Source organism: Theropithecus gelada, chromosome 13 (assembly GCF_003255815.1).
Source record: "Theropithecus gelada isolate Dixy chromosome 13, Tgel_1.0, whole genome shotgun sequence".
Lineage (NCBI taxonomy): Eukaryota > Metazoa > Chordata > Mammalia > Primates > Cercopithecidae > Theropithecus > Theropithecus gelada.
The window spans coordinates 86171160-86186287 of record NC_037681.1 but is presented as its reverse complement, the minus strand read 5'-3'; the positions used below and the strand labels follow the sequence as shown (position 1 = coordinate 86186287).

The following is a 15128-nucleotide window of genomic DNA, read 5'->3' as shown; positions in this document are numbered from 1 at the left end:
AGGAAGGAAGGAAGGAAGGAAGGAAGGAAGGAAGGAAGGAAGGAAGGGGAAGGGGAAGGGGAAGGGGAAGGGGAAGGGGAAGGGAGGGAGGAAGGAAGGAAGGAAGGAAGGAAGGAAGGAAGGAAGGAAGGAAGGAAGGAAGGAAGGAAGGAAGGAGTAACTTTACGTAAAGTTATGGGTTTCCAGCTTCTCTGAAACTTTCCTAGAAGATCCAGCAGCACCAGGCCTTCTTTCTTCCATGGTCACAGGAGATGGGAGCAGAGTTGTCTAAACAAGTTGAGTTGTGTTCGTCCCCACCCCTTCCAGTTATCTTGCACCCACGTTTTCAATCATTTTCTCTCCCTAGAGAGCCCTTGTTGGTATATGAGTTTGAGGTCCTGTTTCAGCCAGCCATAATTGTCTAATTTCAGGGTCCCCTGTGTAGTGTCAGCACTGCTTTAATAACTCTGCTAGAGTATTTATTAGATTCCACAACCAGCAGTGAGAAAAGCCAAGAAACAACACAACTGACATCTAAGAACACCGAAAAGGCTCAGGAATAGTCAGTACCAGCTACTTCTGGAAATGGAAGGTTAAGGTAGGGCTAGCAAAGGAATATTGGTTGAAAACTCAATTAAAAAGCAGTTCAAAGAGACTTCCACTTTGGCTAAGATGGAATAGCAGACCAAATTTACTCTTCTTCCACCAAATGCAACTTATAAAATAGACAAATATATGAAACAGTTGTTCTGAAGACATTGGGTATACGGCAATGAAGTATACCAATTCCTGAGAGACAGGAAATAAACAAAATGAGCTCTTTGAGTGCCCTGGCTTACTGGCTTGAGAAAGTTTCCAGGTCCACCCAAGATTGGCAGAATATACATTTTTTTTTTTAGTACACAAAAAAACATTTACCAAAATAGTCCAATTCTGGGCCATAAAATGAATTTCAATAATTTAAAAGGGTTCAAGTTATACAAAGTATGCTCTGTGACCAAAATGAAATCAATAGGAAAAATATATCTCAATAACACTGTGTGCTCTCCCCTCCCGTCCTCTTTCCTTTATCTCTCTGCACCGCCACAATGGTGTGCATGAATGTTCAGGCTGATGCTCTCAAGAGCATCAACAATGCTGAAAAGAGAGGTCACGAACTCAGGTTCTTACTAGGCTGTGCTCCGAAGTCATCGTCCAGTTTTTCACTGTGATGATGAAGCATGGTTACATTGGCAAAATTGAAATCATTGATGATCAAAGAGCTGCCTCACAGGCAGGCTAAACAAGTGTGGCGTGATCAGCCCCAGATGTGATGTGCAACTCAAAGATCCAGAAAAATGGCAGAGTAATCTTCTTCCATCCCACCAGTTTGGTTTCATTGTACTGACAGCCTCAGCTGGCATCATGGACCATGAAGAAGCAAGACAAAAACACACAAGAGGGAAAATTCTAGCATTCTTTTTCTAGAGATGTAATAGAGATTTACAAACAAAATGCCTCTTGGACAAAAAAATAAACAAACAAACAAATAAATAAAATCTCAAAAACACCCAAATGTTTGAAAACTAAATAACTCACTTCTTAACCCATGGGTCAAAGAAGAAATCAAAGATAAATTAGCATTGTGAACTGATGCAAAAGAAAACACAACATATCAAAATGGGTGGGGTGCAGGGAATGCAGAATTTAGAGGGAAATCCATAGCACTCAACTGTCTAAAGTAGGAGAAAAAGAGTGCTCAAATCAACAACCTCAGCTTCCTTTTTTTTTTTTGAGATGGAGTCTCGGTCTGTCGCCCAGGCTGGAGTGCAGTGGCCGGATCTCAGCTCACTGCAAGCTCCGCCTCCCGGGTTTATGCCATTCTCCTGCCTCAGCCTCCGGAGTAGCTGGGATTACAGGCGCCCGCCACCTCGCCCAGCTAGTTTTTTGTATTTTTTTAGTAGAGACGGGGTTTCACCGTGTTCGCCAGGATGGTCTTGATCTCCTGACCTCGTGATCCGCCCGTCTCGGCCTCCCAAAGTGCTGGGATTACAGGCTTGAGCCACCGCGCCCGGCCCATAGCTACCTTCTTTCTTAAGAAACTACAGAAGAAGAGAAAGTGAAACTCGGAGTAAGCAGAAGAAAAAAATAATAATAATACCAAAATTTTAAAGAAGTCATACTAATTCTATATGAACTCTTCCAGAAAGCTAAAGGGAGGGGTGGGGAATCCTATGAGATCAGCATTCTATGAATCAAACCAAAGACATTGCAAGAAAAGAAAACTTATGCCGGGCACGGTGGCTCACGCCTGTAATCCCAATACTTTGAGAGGCCGAGGCAGGCGGATCACAAGGTCAAGAGATCGAGACCATCCTGGCCAACATGGCGAAACCCTGTCTCTACTAAAAACACAAAAATTAGCCGGACGTGGTGGCACACGCCTGTAATCTCAGCTACTCCGGAGCCTGAGGCAGGAGAATCGCTTGAACCCGGGAGGCAGAGCTTGCAGTGAGCTGAGATCACGCCACTGTACTCCAGCCTGGGCGACAGAGCAGGACTCCGTCTCAAAAAGAAAAGAAAACTTATGAATGTAGGTGCAAATTTCTTAAAACAAAATTTTAGCAAATTGATTTCAACTATATACAAAAAGAATCATGTATTTTAACCAAGAAGGCTTTATCCCAGAATTGCAAGATTAGTTTAACATTTGAAAAATTTCAGGGTGGGGCACAGTGGCTCACGCCTATAATCCCAGCACTTTGGGAGGCCAATGCAGGCAGATCACCTGAGGTCAGGAGTTCGAGACCCGCCTGACCTACATGGTGAAACCCCGTCTCTGCTAAAAATACAAAAAAATTAGCTTGGCATGGTGGCGTGCCTGCAGTTCTAGCTACTCAGGAGGCTGAGGCATGAGAATCACTTGAACCCGGGAGGTGGAGGTTGCAGTGAGCCGAGATTGCACCACTGCCCTCCAGCCCGGGGGACGGAGCAGGACTCCGTCTCAAAAAAAACGGGCGGATCACGAGGTCAGGAGATCGAGACCATCCTGGCTAACACGGTGAAACCCCGTCTCTACTAAAAAATACAAAAAACTAGCCAGGCGACGTGGCGGGCGCCTGTAGTCCCAGCTACTCGGGAGGCTGAGGCAGGAGAATGGCGTGAACCCGGGAGGCGGAGCTTGCAGTGAGCCGAGATCGTGCCATTGCACTCCAGCCTGGGCAGCAGAGCGAGACTCCGTCTCAAAAAAAAAAAAAAAAAGAAAGAAAGAAAGAAAGAAAAAGAAAAAAGAGAAGAAAAATCTTGGCTGCACATGGTGGCTCATGCCTATAATCCCAGAACTTTGGGAGGCCGAGGTGGGAGGATTGCTGGCGCTCAGGGGTTCAAGACCAACCTGGGCAACATGGCGAAACCCTGTCTCTACAAAAAAAGAAAAAAAAAAAATTAGCCGGGCACAGTGGCACATGCTCATAGTCCCAGCTACTTGGGGCAGGGTTAGGGGTGGCGGGAGGTTGTTGAAGCAGGAAGATCACTTGAGCCCCGGAGGTCGAGGCTGCAGTAAGCCGTGTTCGCACCACTGCTCCAGCCAGAGAGACAAAGTGAGACCCTGTCTCAAAAAAAAAGCATTTGAAAATCAATCAATTTAATTCACTATATTAACAAATTAAAGGTCAGGTGTAGTAGCACACACCTGTAATCCCAGCACTTTGGGAGGCCAAGGCGGGAGGATCACTTGAGATCGGGAGTTCAAGACCAGGCTGGCCAACATGGTGAAACTCCATCTCTACTAAAAATACAAAAAAATTAGCCACGTGTGGTGGCAGGTGCCTGTAAACCCAGCTACTCGGGAGGCTGAGGCAGGAGAATCTTTTGAACCCCAGAGGTGGAGGTTACAGTGAGCCAAGATCACGCCACTGCACTCCAGCCTCGGTGACACAGTAAGACTCCGTCTCAAACAAATAAAAAAACAAACAAACAAAAATTTAAAAAGAAAAACTATGTGACCAGCTCAATACATACAAAATAAGCATTTAACCTCCATTCCTGATGAAAATTTTCAACAAACTAGGAACAGATGGGAACTTCTACAACCTGATAATGGATAACTACAAAAACCCTACAGCTACCATCATACTTAATGGTGAAAGACTGACTGCTTTCCCCAATATCAGAACAAGGAAAGAATGTCTGCTGTTACCACTTATATCCAACACTGAACTTGGTAAGATGTAAATTTTCCCCAATTTAATGTATAGCTATAATAAATCCAAGTCAAAATCCCAGCAGGCTTTTTATATTTTTTTATATTACACATTAAATCATACATATATGTATACATTAAACATTTACATTTTACATTATATGATTCATTTTTACATTAACAATGTGTTTTTTAAAATTGACAAGCTGATCATATAATTCATTTAGGGACAGGCGCGGTGGCTCATGCCTTGGGGCAGGGTTAGGGGTAGAGGGAGGTTGCTGAAGCAGGAAGAGCACTTGAGCCCAGGAGGTGGAGGCTGCAGTGAGCCGTGTTCGAACCACTGCTACTTGGGGCGGGGTTAGGGGTGGAGGGAGGCGTGGTGGCTCATGCCTGTAATCCCAGCACTTTGGGAGGCTGAGGTGGGCAGATCACTTGAGATCAGGAGTTCAAGACCAGCCTGTCCAAGAAGGTGAAACCCCGTCTCCACTGAAAAGAAAAAAAATAGCCGGGTGTGGTGGCGCATGCCTGTAGTCCCAGCTACTTGGGAGGCTGAGGCAGGAGAATGGCTTGAACCCGGGAGGTAGAGGTTGCAGTGAGCTGAGACCGTGCCATTGCACTCCAGCCTGCATGACAGAGCAAGACTCTGTTCAAAAAAAAAAGATAATAAAAAATAAGAATATAATTCATTTAGAAATGCAAAAGATTTGGAATAACCAATTCAACTTTGAAAAAGAAGAATAAATATGGAGAATTTACCCTATGTAACTTTAAGACTTAATATAAGCTACAATAATCAACATAGTGTGGTACTGAATTCAAAAGAGACAAATAGAAAAATAGATTAGAGACTAAGAAACAGTAACTTGCGTAAGTGCAAAGGCAATTTGATGGGGAAAACAGTCTTTTTTGACAAATAGTGTTGAAATAATTGGATATCCATGTACAAAAAAGAAAAAAAAAAAAAACCCAGAACTTTGACCCATCTCACACTATACAGAAAAAATTAACTGAAAATGGTTCAGGAACATGGCACTCCCCTGTAGTCCCAGCTACTCCAAAGGCTGAGGTAAAAGGACCATTTCAGCCCTGGCTTCAAGGCTGCAGTGAGCTATGATCATGCCACTGAATTCCAGCCTGGACATCAGAGTGAGATTTTGTCTCTTTTTTTTTTTTTTTTTTTTTTTTGGAGACAGAATCTCACTCTATCGCCCAGGCTAGAGTAGTGCAGCAGTGCAATCTCGGCTCACTGCAACCTCTGCCTCCCGGGTTCAAGCAATTCTCCTGCCTCAGCCTCCCAAGTAGCTGGGACTACAGGCACATGCTGCCACGCTCAGCTCATTTTTTTATATTTTAGTAGAGACCAGGTTTCACCGTGTTGCCCAGGCTGGTCATGAACTCCTGAGCTCAGGCAATCCGCCCACCTCGGCCTCCCAAAGTGGTAGGATTACAGATGTGAGCCAGGGCGCCCGGCCGAGACTCTGTCTCTTAAAAAAAAAAAAGAAAGAAAATTAATTAAAAATAATTTACTCAAAATGGATCACAGACCTAAACCTAAAACCATTAATATCTAAGGAAACACACACACACACACACACACACAAAAGAAACTCTTTGTGACCTTGGGTTAAGCAAATATTTCTTAGAAACAGCACCAAAAGCAAAATCAATAAAAGAAAATCAATACATTGGACTTCATCAAAATTAAGAACATTTATGGAAGATTCTAAAATCTCTTATGGAGAAAAAAAGAAATAAAACTGAGAACATTTGCTCTTTGAAAGACATTGTTAGGAGAATGAAAAGGCAAGCTGCAGACTAGGAGCAAATATATGCAAGTCACACATTTGATAACAGATTTGTATCCAAAATATGTAAAGAAATCTCAAAACTCAATAAAAAAACAAAACAACCAAATTTTATAAATGGGCAAGAGATTTGAACGATTTACCAAAGAGGATATACAGATGGCAAATAAGCACATGCAAAGATGCTCAACATCATTAGTCATTAGGAAATGCAAATTAAAACCATGAGATACCACTACATACTCATTAGAATATCTAAAATTTAAACGACTGACCAAATCACATGTTGGCAAGATGTTGAGCAACCTAGAACTTTCTGGTTCACTGCTGGTGGAAATATGAAATGGTACAACCAGTTTGGAGAACAGTGTGGCAGTTTCACTAAAGGTTAAACATGTTGTTCAAAGTTCAACTAAAAAAAAAAAGTTAAACATGCACCTGCCATATGGCTCAGCCATTCCATTCCTAGGTGTTAACCCAAGAAAAATGAAAAACCATGTCCACACGAAGACCTGAACATGAATGTTCATAGCAGCATTATTTGTAATAACCAAAAACTGGAAACAATCCAGATATCCTTCAACAACTAAATGAATAAACGAATTCTGGTGTATGAATCCAACGAGATACCACTTAACAATAAAAAGGAATGAACTATTGATGTACTCAACGACATGAATGAATCTCAAAGTAATTATGCTGAGTGAAAAAAGGCAGAATCCCTCCCCACTAAAAAGAGCAAGTACTATATGATTACATTTACATAAAATCTTAGAAAATGCAAACCAATCTAGTGGCAGAAAGCAGATCAGCAGTTGCCTGAGTAGGCAGCGGAAACTTGAGGGGCAACTAATATGCTGTCTTTTTTTTTTTTTTTTTAGGTGGGGGACAGGGTCTCACTCTGTCACTCAGGCTGGAGGCCTGTGGGGTGATCACAGCTCACTGACTGCAGCCTCGACCTCCCAGGCTCAAGTGATCCTCCCACCTCAGCCTCCTGAGTAGCTGGGACTACAGGCATGCACCACCATGCCCAGCTAATTTTTTTTTTTTTTTGAGATGGAGTGTCGCTCTGTCACCTAGGCTGGAGTGCAGTGGCACGATCTTGGCTCACTCCCAGCTCCTCCTCCTGGGTTCACGCCATTCTCCTGCCTCAGCCTCCTGAGTAGCTGGGATTACAGGCGCCCACCACCAAGCCCAGCTAATTTTTTGTATTTTTTTTTAGTAGAGACGGGGTTTCACCATGTTAGCCAGGATGGTCACGATCTCCTGACCTCGTGATCCACCTGCCTCGGCCTCCCAAAGTGCTAGGATTACAGGCGTGAGCCACCGCGCCCAGCTACGCCCGGCTAATTTTTAAATTTTTTGTAGAGACGGAGGTCTCACTTTGTTGCTGTTCTCAAACTCCTGGACTCAAGTCATCCTCCTCCCTTGGACTCCCAAAATGCTGGGATTACAGGCATGAGCCACCGTGCCCAGGTGCTCATTATCTTGACTGTTTATAATTTCATGGGTGTATACATATGTCAAAACTTATCAAATTGTACATTTTAAATAAGTGACATTTATTTTATGTCAATTATATCTCAATAAAGCTGTTTTTAAAAAAAAAAAAAAATAACAATTTGATCCTTAGCTGCCTTCCCCAACTCTGTGCAACTGGGCAACTGCCCTCCCACAATCCTGCCACTAGGCTTAAGGTTTATTCTCTGGAGGAAGTTAATGGAGCCTCTAAGGACTGACTGGAGGACAGCGGGCACCATTGATGGCAAGGAATTACAACAAAAAAAGGAAAGTCCACAGAACGAATGCTGAGACTCACTGCTCTTTAGCCCCACCTGGGTCCCAGGACCCTGGCAGCCAGGTCCATCTCCTTGAGCAGAAGACTGGAAGACTTACTGGCCCAAGAAGAAATACTCAAACATCCTGACATTGGAGGTAGCAGAGCCAGATAACCCTATGGGGAAGAGAGCAGTCAACAAGCTCCACTCACAAGATCAGAGCCTCTATTTGGCTTTTTAATACCCTACTCTTAAATATAAGCAGACAGCTAAAATTAGAATTTCACTGTTCTGAGAACATGAAAGGTCAAGAAAGGCTTGTACAGGGGGCTGGAGAGCACTGTCAGAAAGATACATTATATTCTTTAGAAAGAAGTCCTTTTAAAATGCCAAAACCAGAAAAACCATGAAGTGGCAATTTAAGCAAATTAGGATGTGTGAGGATAAATATTACAAGACTCAGCTGAAAGAATTGAAAGTGGTTGCCTCTTAGGAAAGGAAAATAGGGAGGAATGAGGAAATTACTGCAGCAACAAGTGTAGGAGAATTACGTGGCTCTTTAAATCATGTGCCCGTGGGCCGAGCATGGCGGCTTATGCCTGTAATCCTAGCACTTTGGGAGGCCAAGGTGGGAGAATCACTTGAGGCCAGGAGTTCCAGACCACGCTGGGTAACGTAGCAAGACTCTGTTTCTACAAAAGAAAAAAAAAATTATCCAGGCATGTGACACGCATCTATCTAGCTATTTGGGAAGCTGAGGTGGAAAGATCACTTGAAGTCAGGAGTTTGATGCTACAGTGAGCTATGATCAAGCACTGCCCTCCAACCTGGGTAACAGAGTGAGACCTTGTCTCTGAAAAATATATTAATTTAAAAATAAAAAAATTATGTGCCCATGTAACTTTGATTAAAACTGGGGAAAAAGTGAAAGAAAATTCATTAGAGATGAATAAAGTTCTTGAAAAATCAATGGGTAGGATAATCACATGTCTGTGTTTGCCAGAAACATTCCCAGTTTTCATCTATTAATAGCACTCCCTTTTACTCTCAAAACATGCCCATTTGGCTAATTTTATGATGTGTGAGGTTGACACCTCCTGAATCCACTGATCAACCTTCACATCACCTTAACATCAGACACAGTATCCTCCTGATACGATGCAGCAGGAAGTACACGATTCCACCTATGAAATATCCTTGCCAAAAAAAAAGCAAAACTTGAATCTCAAGTCTCCCGGTCAGGGTTTCTCAACCTCAGCACTACTGACATTTGGGGACACACAATTCTTTCTTGTGGGCAGCTGTCCTGTGCACTGCAGGATGTTTAGCAGCATCCCTGGCCTCTGCGCACTAGATGCCTGTAGCACCCCCACCCCCAGGTGTGACAACCAAAAGTCTCCAGACATTGCCAATGCCCCCTGGGAGGTGAGGGAAGCAGAGTCTCCCCCAGCTGAGAATCACTGTTGTCTACATCTTCAGCACCAATGTACAGGAAACAGGATGGAAAAATAGGTTGAAGGACACCAGCAGAATATACCAGCCACATTCAGAACGTGGGAAGTTCTGAAGGACAGATGACCCAACTATGTCAACAAACAAATGGCATGGGGAAGGTATAGGGGAGGGACCATGACAGTATAAAAGCCCTTAAAAAATGTCAATGAACACAATGTGTGGACTTGTTTGGATTCTCATTTAAACAAACTGCAAAAAGACATTTTTGACACAACCGGAGAAAACTGAGTTCGAAGGTATTATGACACTAAGAAATAACGCTAATTTTGTGGATGTGATAATGGTAACTATGGTTACAGTATTTTTTAAAGCTTTCTGTTAGAGACACATATTGCTGTACTCGTGGATAAAGTGTTACGATGTCTGTCTGGTTGCAGTGGGGGAAAATGGGGACTAGATAAGACAACATCGAATCGGCGACCGGTACTGACATCGAGTGACGGGTACATAGATGTTCATTATACTCTTCTCTCAACTTTTGTGTATGTTTGAAAGGTTTTGTGATAAAAACTGAAATGTAATAAATCAAATCCATGAAATTAACAAAGCATGGCTCAATGGGAAGTTTCCAGAGTTTGCGGCTGTATCCCTGGCTCCTCCACTAATAGTTCTGTTCATTTTAAGCAGGGAAGTCACTTCTCTGGCCTACAGAAAAAGGATCTTGAATTGAGAGATGTTCATAGTTTCTTCCAAGTGAGATTTTTGATGACTCTGTGACATTTCTTGAATAAGTGTGCTGAGTAACAGCCCTGAGGACCCAGCAGTCTCAAAAGCCTGACTTTGTGGTAGAGATGCTGGTGGACTCGCTGGTGGTGAGTGCTGGCCCAGGGCTCCCAGGTTCAGCAATGTGCCCCCTCCTCAGTCCCTTCACTAGTTTAGAAGTAGCAAGATCAACCGCCTCGGAACATTCTGAATTAGAAAGCGCCTGCTGAATAAGGCTTGCGTCAAGCTTCTCTTTAAGCGGCTGTGGCTGCAGTTTGAGTAACTTGTCAGGAAAGTGTGAACTACAAGTCAGTATTACAAAAGTGTTTATTTTCAGCCTTTCCAAAAAACAGTGAGAAAGAGGAAAGCATGCATAATAAAGCAGCCGGGCATCTGAGGCAAAAGTTGGCTTTTCCTTAATCCTCTCCTCCCATCCTCCTACCCTTTTTGACTACAGGTACCCCTTTTCTGTGAACTTGAATGCAGCTTCCCACAGGTTTGGACAAAAGAACGAGCAGGAAGAGGACAGTTGGAACGGGATGGAGGAAAGAGGTAGCCCTCATAGGTAGGGGTGCAGAGCTCAGAGTGGAAAATGAACAGCAGAAGTCCTGTTCTCCCATGCCCTTGCCAAGTCCTGCTGCAACAAAATGATGAGCTTGGAACTGACTGCCAACTGCCACAAAGGGAACCCTTATTACAGAGAGCTCCCCGAAACACCCGTGGAAACAGCGTCCAAAAGATCTCTGCTCATGCTTTGAAGAATGCAGAAAACTTTCCTTGCCGCCATATGTGGAGCATTGCCCACAGAGAAGGGAAGGGGGAAACACACCCATCTCCTCCCCTCCATCCCCAACTTGGGCCCCAACTAAAACCTCAGCCTGTCTCCCTCAGCCTATCACAAGGGCCTCCCACCAGTCTTCCATCCATGAGGGTGGCCTTCCACAAATGCAAGCCTGCCCGAGCTACTTACTCTACTCTTTAAGATATTTTCACAAGCCCTCATAGCTGGGGGGAATAAAATCCAGTGTACAGAAGTTCCAGTAGAGGCAGTGAATACTAGTGATCTAAAAGCATCCTCAGAAATCACAGGTGATGCAAGAACCCCTGGATAAACCTAGAATGAGTTTCTCTGTAATATTCAGATACCAGGCCTAGGGCCAGAGCCAAAGGAATCCCACCTAGACTCTGGGGCCCTTGGCTTTGGGCCTGTTCCCCAGCTTCTCCTATGCTGCAGCTCTTCCATCTCCCCAGAAGAGAAGCGGTGGGGGCAAGGGGGGGTCAGTTACCAAACAGCAAGTCCCTCCCTGAAGAAAGTGCCGTGGAAAGGGCAGCCCCAAACAGTAGGTCCCCCAGCCTGAGGGAGTACGAAGGATGGAGCAGCCCCAGGAAGGCTCAAGTGTGTATTCCAAAAGTCTTGTACACCTGAGTTGTCAATCAAAGCAGTTCAGCTGGCAGCCCAGAGACCAGCAGCAGAGGCAAACAAGAGCCCCAAAGGGTAGAGGGAGTCAGAGAGTCAGCAGGTGGATCAGGTCAACTCTGAAGATGAAGTACAAATGCCTAAGGGGTTTTATCCTCCTTCAAAAAATGTGTAATTACCCAAGTAATGCATGAATAAATTCTACTGAGAAAATACATCACTTCAGGGCTGGGCTTGGTGGCTCACACCTGTAATCTCAGCACTTTGGGAGGCCGAGGTGGGCGGATCACCTGAGATTGGGAGTTTGAGACCAGCCTGACCAACATGGAGAAATCACATCTCTACTAAAAATACAAAATTAGCTGGGCGTGGTGGCACGCACCTGTAATCCCAGCTACTCGGGAGGCTGAGGCAGGAGAATCACTTAAACCTGGGAGGCAGAGGTTGTGGTGAGCTGAGATAGCACCATTGCACTCCAGCCTGGGCAACAAGAGCGAAACTCCGTCTCAAAATAAATAAATAAATAAATAAATAAATAAATAAAAAAAATACATCACTTCAGATTAAACTGCTATGTTGGTTAGGATGTGTTTTATTGTAACAGAACACCTGGCTAACAGTAGTTTAAGAAACAAAGGCTTTTAAATATCTCAGGTAACAATAAGTTTGGAGAAAAACAGTTTCTGCTTTGGAAAAGAAAGAAGGTATCAAGATGCTGGGGTGGGCCAGGATTATGCCTATAATCCCAGCAGGTTGGGAGGATGAGGCAGGAGGATTGCTTGAGCCCAGGAATTCGAGACCAGCCTGGGCAATATAGTCAGACCCCCATCTCTATAAAAAATAAAAAATTAGCCAGGTGTGGTGGCACATACTTGTGGTTTCCACCACAGGAAGCTGAGGCAGGAGGATGGGTTGAGCCCAGGAGCTTGAGGCTGCAGTGAGTTATGCTGGTGCCACTGAACTCCAGCCTGAGTGATAGAGCAAGAGATCTTGTCTCAAAAAAAAAAAAAAAAAAAAGGCAGAGTGCAGTGGCTCATGCCTATAATCCCAGCACTTTGGGAGGCAGAGGCTGGTGGATCACCTGAGGTCAGGAGTTCAAAACCAGCTTGACCAACATGGAGAAAACCCCCCCCACTAAAAAAAAAAAATACAAAATTAGCCAGGCATGGTGGCACATCCCTGTAATCCCAGCTACTCGGGAGGCTGAGGCAGGAGAATTGCTTGAACCAGGGAGGTGGAGGTTGTGGTGAGCTGAGGTCATGCCACTGCACTCCAGCCTGGGCAACAAGAGTGAAACTCCGTCTCAAAAAAAAGAAAACAAAACAAACAAAAACAAAAAAATTAAGATGCTAAGCTGATGTCTCTCCATTTCTCCATTTCTCCTGGCTTTTTTTTTTTTTTTTTTTTTTGAGAGGGAGTCTTGCTCTGTTGCCCAGGCTAGAGTGTAGGAGTGCAATCTTGGCTCACCACAACCTCTGCCTCCCAGGTTCAAGGATTTCTCCTGCCTCAGCCTCCCAAGCAGCTGGGACTACAGGTGCTCGGACCACATCCAGCTAATTTTTTATTTTTAGTAGAGACAGAGTTTCACCATGTTTGTCAGGCTGGTCTTGAACTCCTGACCTTGTGATCTGCCCGCCTCGGCCTCCCAAAGTCATGGGATTACAGGCGTGAACCACCATGCCCGGCCTCTCCTGGCCTTTTCCCCTGGGTCACAAGATGGTTGCTGTAACTCCAAGCATCACATTTTCAAAAACTCCATCCCAAGGCAGAAAGGAAAGGGAGAAGCAGAACTCTTCACCTTCATCTACTTACTTCATCTACTATACCCTGTCTGTTATTAGAACAACAACAACAAAAATACTTCTTAAAAGTCACCAGCAGGTTCCATACTCTGGTTCTGCCATGTAATCCAACAAGGATGAAGCCGAGCTCTGTATCAGCATTGCCCTCAAGGCCATCCAGCGCAACCAGCCTGACCAGGCGCTCCTCTTCCTGGAGAAGGCACAGTGGCTGTACCCAATGCTGCGAGTTTGCATCTTGATGGAGTCCCTCAACTAGGAACCACAAACTGCTGATGACTAGCCCCAACCCACAGATGCAACCCATGCCACCCACAGGAAAGCAGGTGGGACCGATACTCCCTAGGCCAATGGTGAAGCTGGAGGAGGAGAGAGCACCAAAGGCTACACTGAAGAAGGAGTTGCAGCTGTGGAAAGGGTCAAGCAATGTAAGGATTACTATGAGATCCTGGGGGCGAGTAGAGGGGTCTCAGATGAGGAACTGAAGAAGGCCTACCACAAACTGGCCCTCAAATTCCACCCAGACAAGAACCATGCACCTGGCGCCACTGAAGCAGCATATGCAGTACTCAGCAACCAGGAGAAGAGGAAGCAGTATGGCCCGGCGCAGTGGCTCATGCCGGTAATCCCAGCACTTTAGGAGGCCGAGGTGGGCAGATCATGAGGTCAGGAGTTTGAGACCAGCTGGTTTGAGACCAGCCTAGCCAACATGGTGAAACCCTGTCTCTACTAAAAATACAAAAATTAGCTGGCCGTGGTGGCCCATGTCTGTAATCCCAGCTACTTGGGAGGCTGAGGCAGGAGAATTGCTTGAACCCAGGAAGCAGAGGTTGCAGTGTACTGAGATCGAGCACTGCACTCCAGCCTAGGCGACAGAGCAAGACTGTCTCAGAAAAGAAAGAAGGAAAGAAGGAAGGAAGGGAGGGAGGGAGGAAAGAAAAGAGAGAGAGAGAGAGAAAGAAAGAGAGAGAGAAAGAANACTTACTTCATCTACTATACCCTGTCTGTTATTAGAACAACAACAACAAAAATACTTCTTAAAAGTCACCAGCAGGTTCCATACTCTGGTTCTGCCATGTAATCCAACAAGGATGAAGCCGAGCTCTGTATCAGCATTGCCCTCAAGGCCATCCAGCGCAACCAGCCCGACCAGGCGCTCCTCTTCCTGGAGAAGGCACAGTGGCTGTACCCAATGCCGCGAGTTTGCATCTTGATGGAGTCCCTCAACTAGGAACCACAAACTGCTGATGACTAGCCCCAACCCACAGATGCAACCCATGCCACCCACAGGAAAGCAGGTGGGACCGATACTCCCTAGGCCAATGGTGAAGCTGGAGGAGGAGAGAGCACCAAAGGCTACACTGAAGAAGGAGTTGCAGCTGTGGAAAGGGTCAAGCAATGTAAGGATTACTATGAGATCCTGGGGGCGAGTAGAGGGGTCTCAGATGAGGAACTGAAGAAGGCCTACCACAAACTGGCCCTCAAATTCCACCCAGACAAGAACCATGCACCTGGCGCCACTGAAGCAGCATATGCAGTACTCAGCAACCAGGAGAAGAGGAAGCAGTATGGCCCGGCGCAGTGGCTCATGCCGGTAATCCCAGCACTTTAGGAGGCCGAGGTGGGCAGATCATGAGGTCAGGAGTTTGAGACCAGCTGGTTTGAGACCAGCCTAGCCAACATGGTGAAACCCTGTCTCTACTAAAAATACAAAAATTAGCTGGCCGTGGTGGCCCATGTCTGTAATCCCAGCTACTTGGGAGGCTGAGGCAGGAGAATTGCTTGAACCCAGGAAGCAGAGGTTGCAGTGTACTGAGATCGAGCACTGCACTCCAGCCTAGGCGACAGAGCAAGACTGTCTCAGAAAAGAAAGAAGGAAAGAAGGAAGGAAGGGAGGGAGGGAGGAAAGAAAAGAGAGAGAGAGAGAGAAAGAAAGAGAGAGAGAAAGAA

General features: G+C 45.2%; 1 pseudogene; it reads left to right on the top strand.

Annotated features, from left to right (window-relative positions):
- The first annotated feature begins 14238 nt into the window (after positions 1 to 14238).
- Positions 14239 to 15128, top strand: part of LOC112604503 — a 1843-nt pseudogene continuing 953 nt past the window's right edge.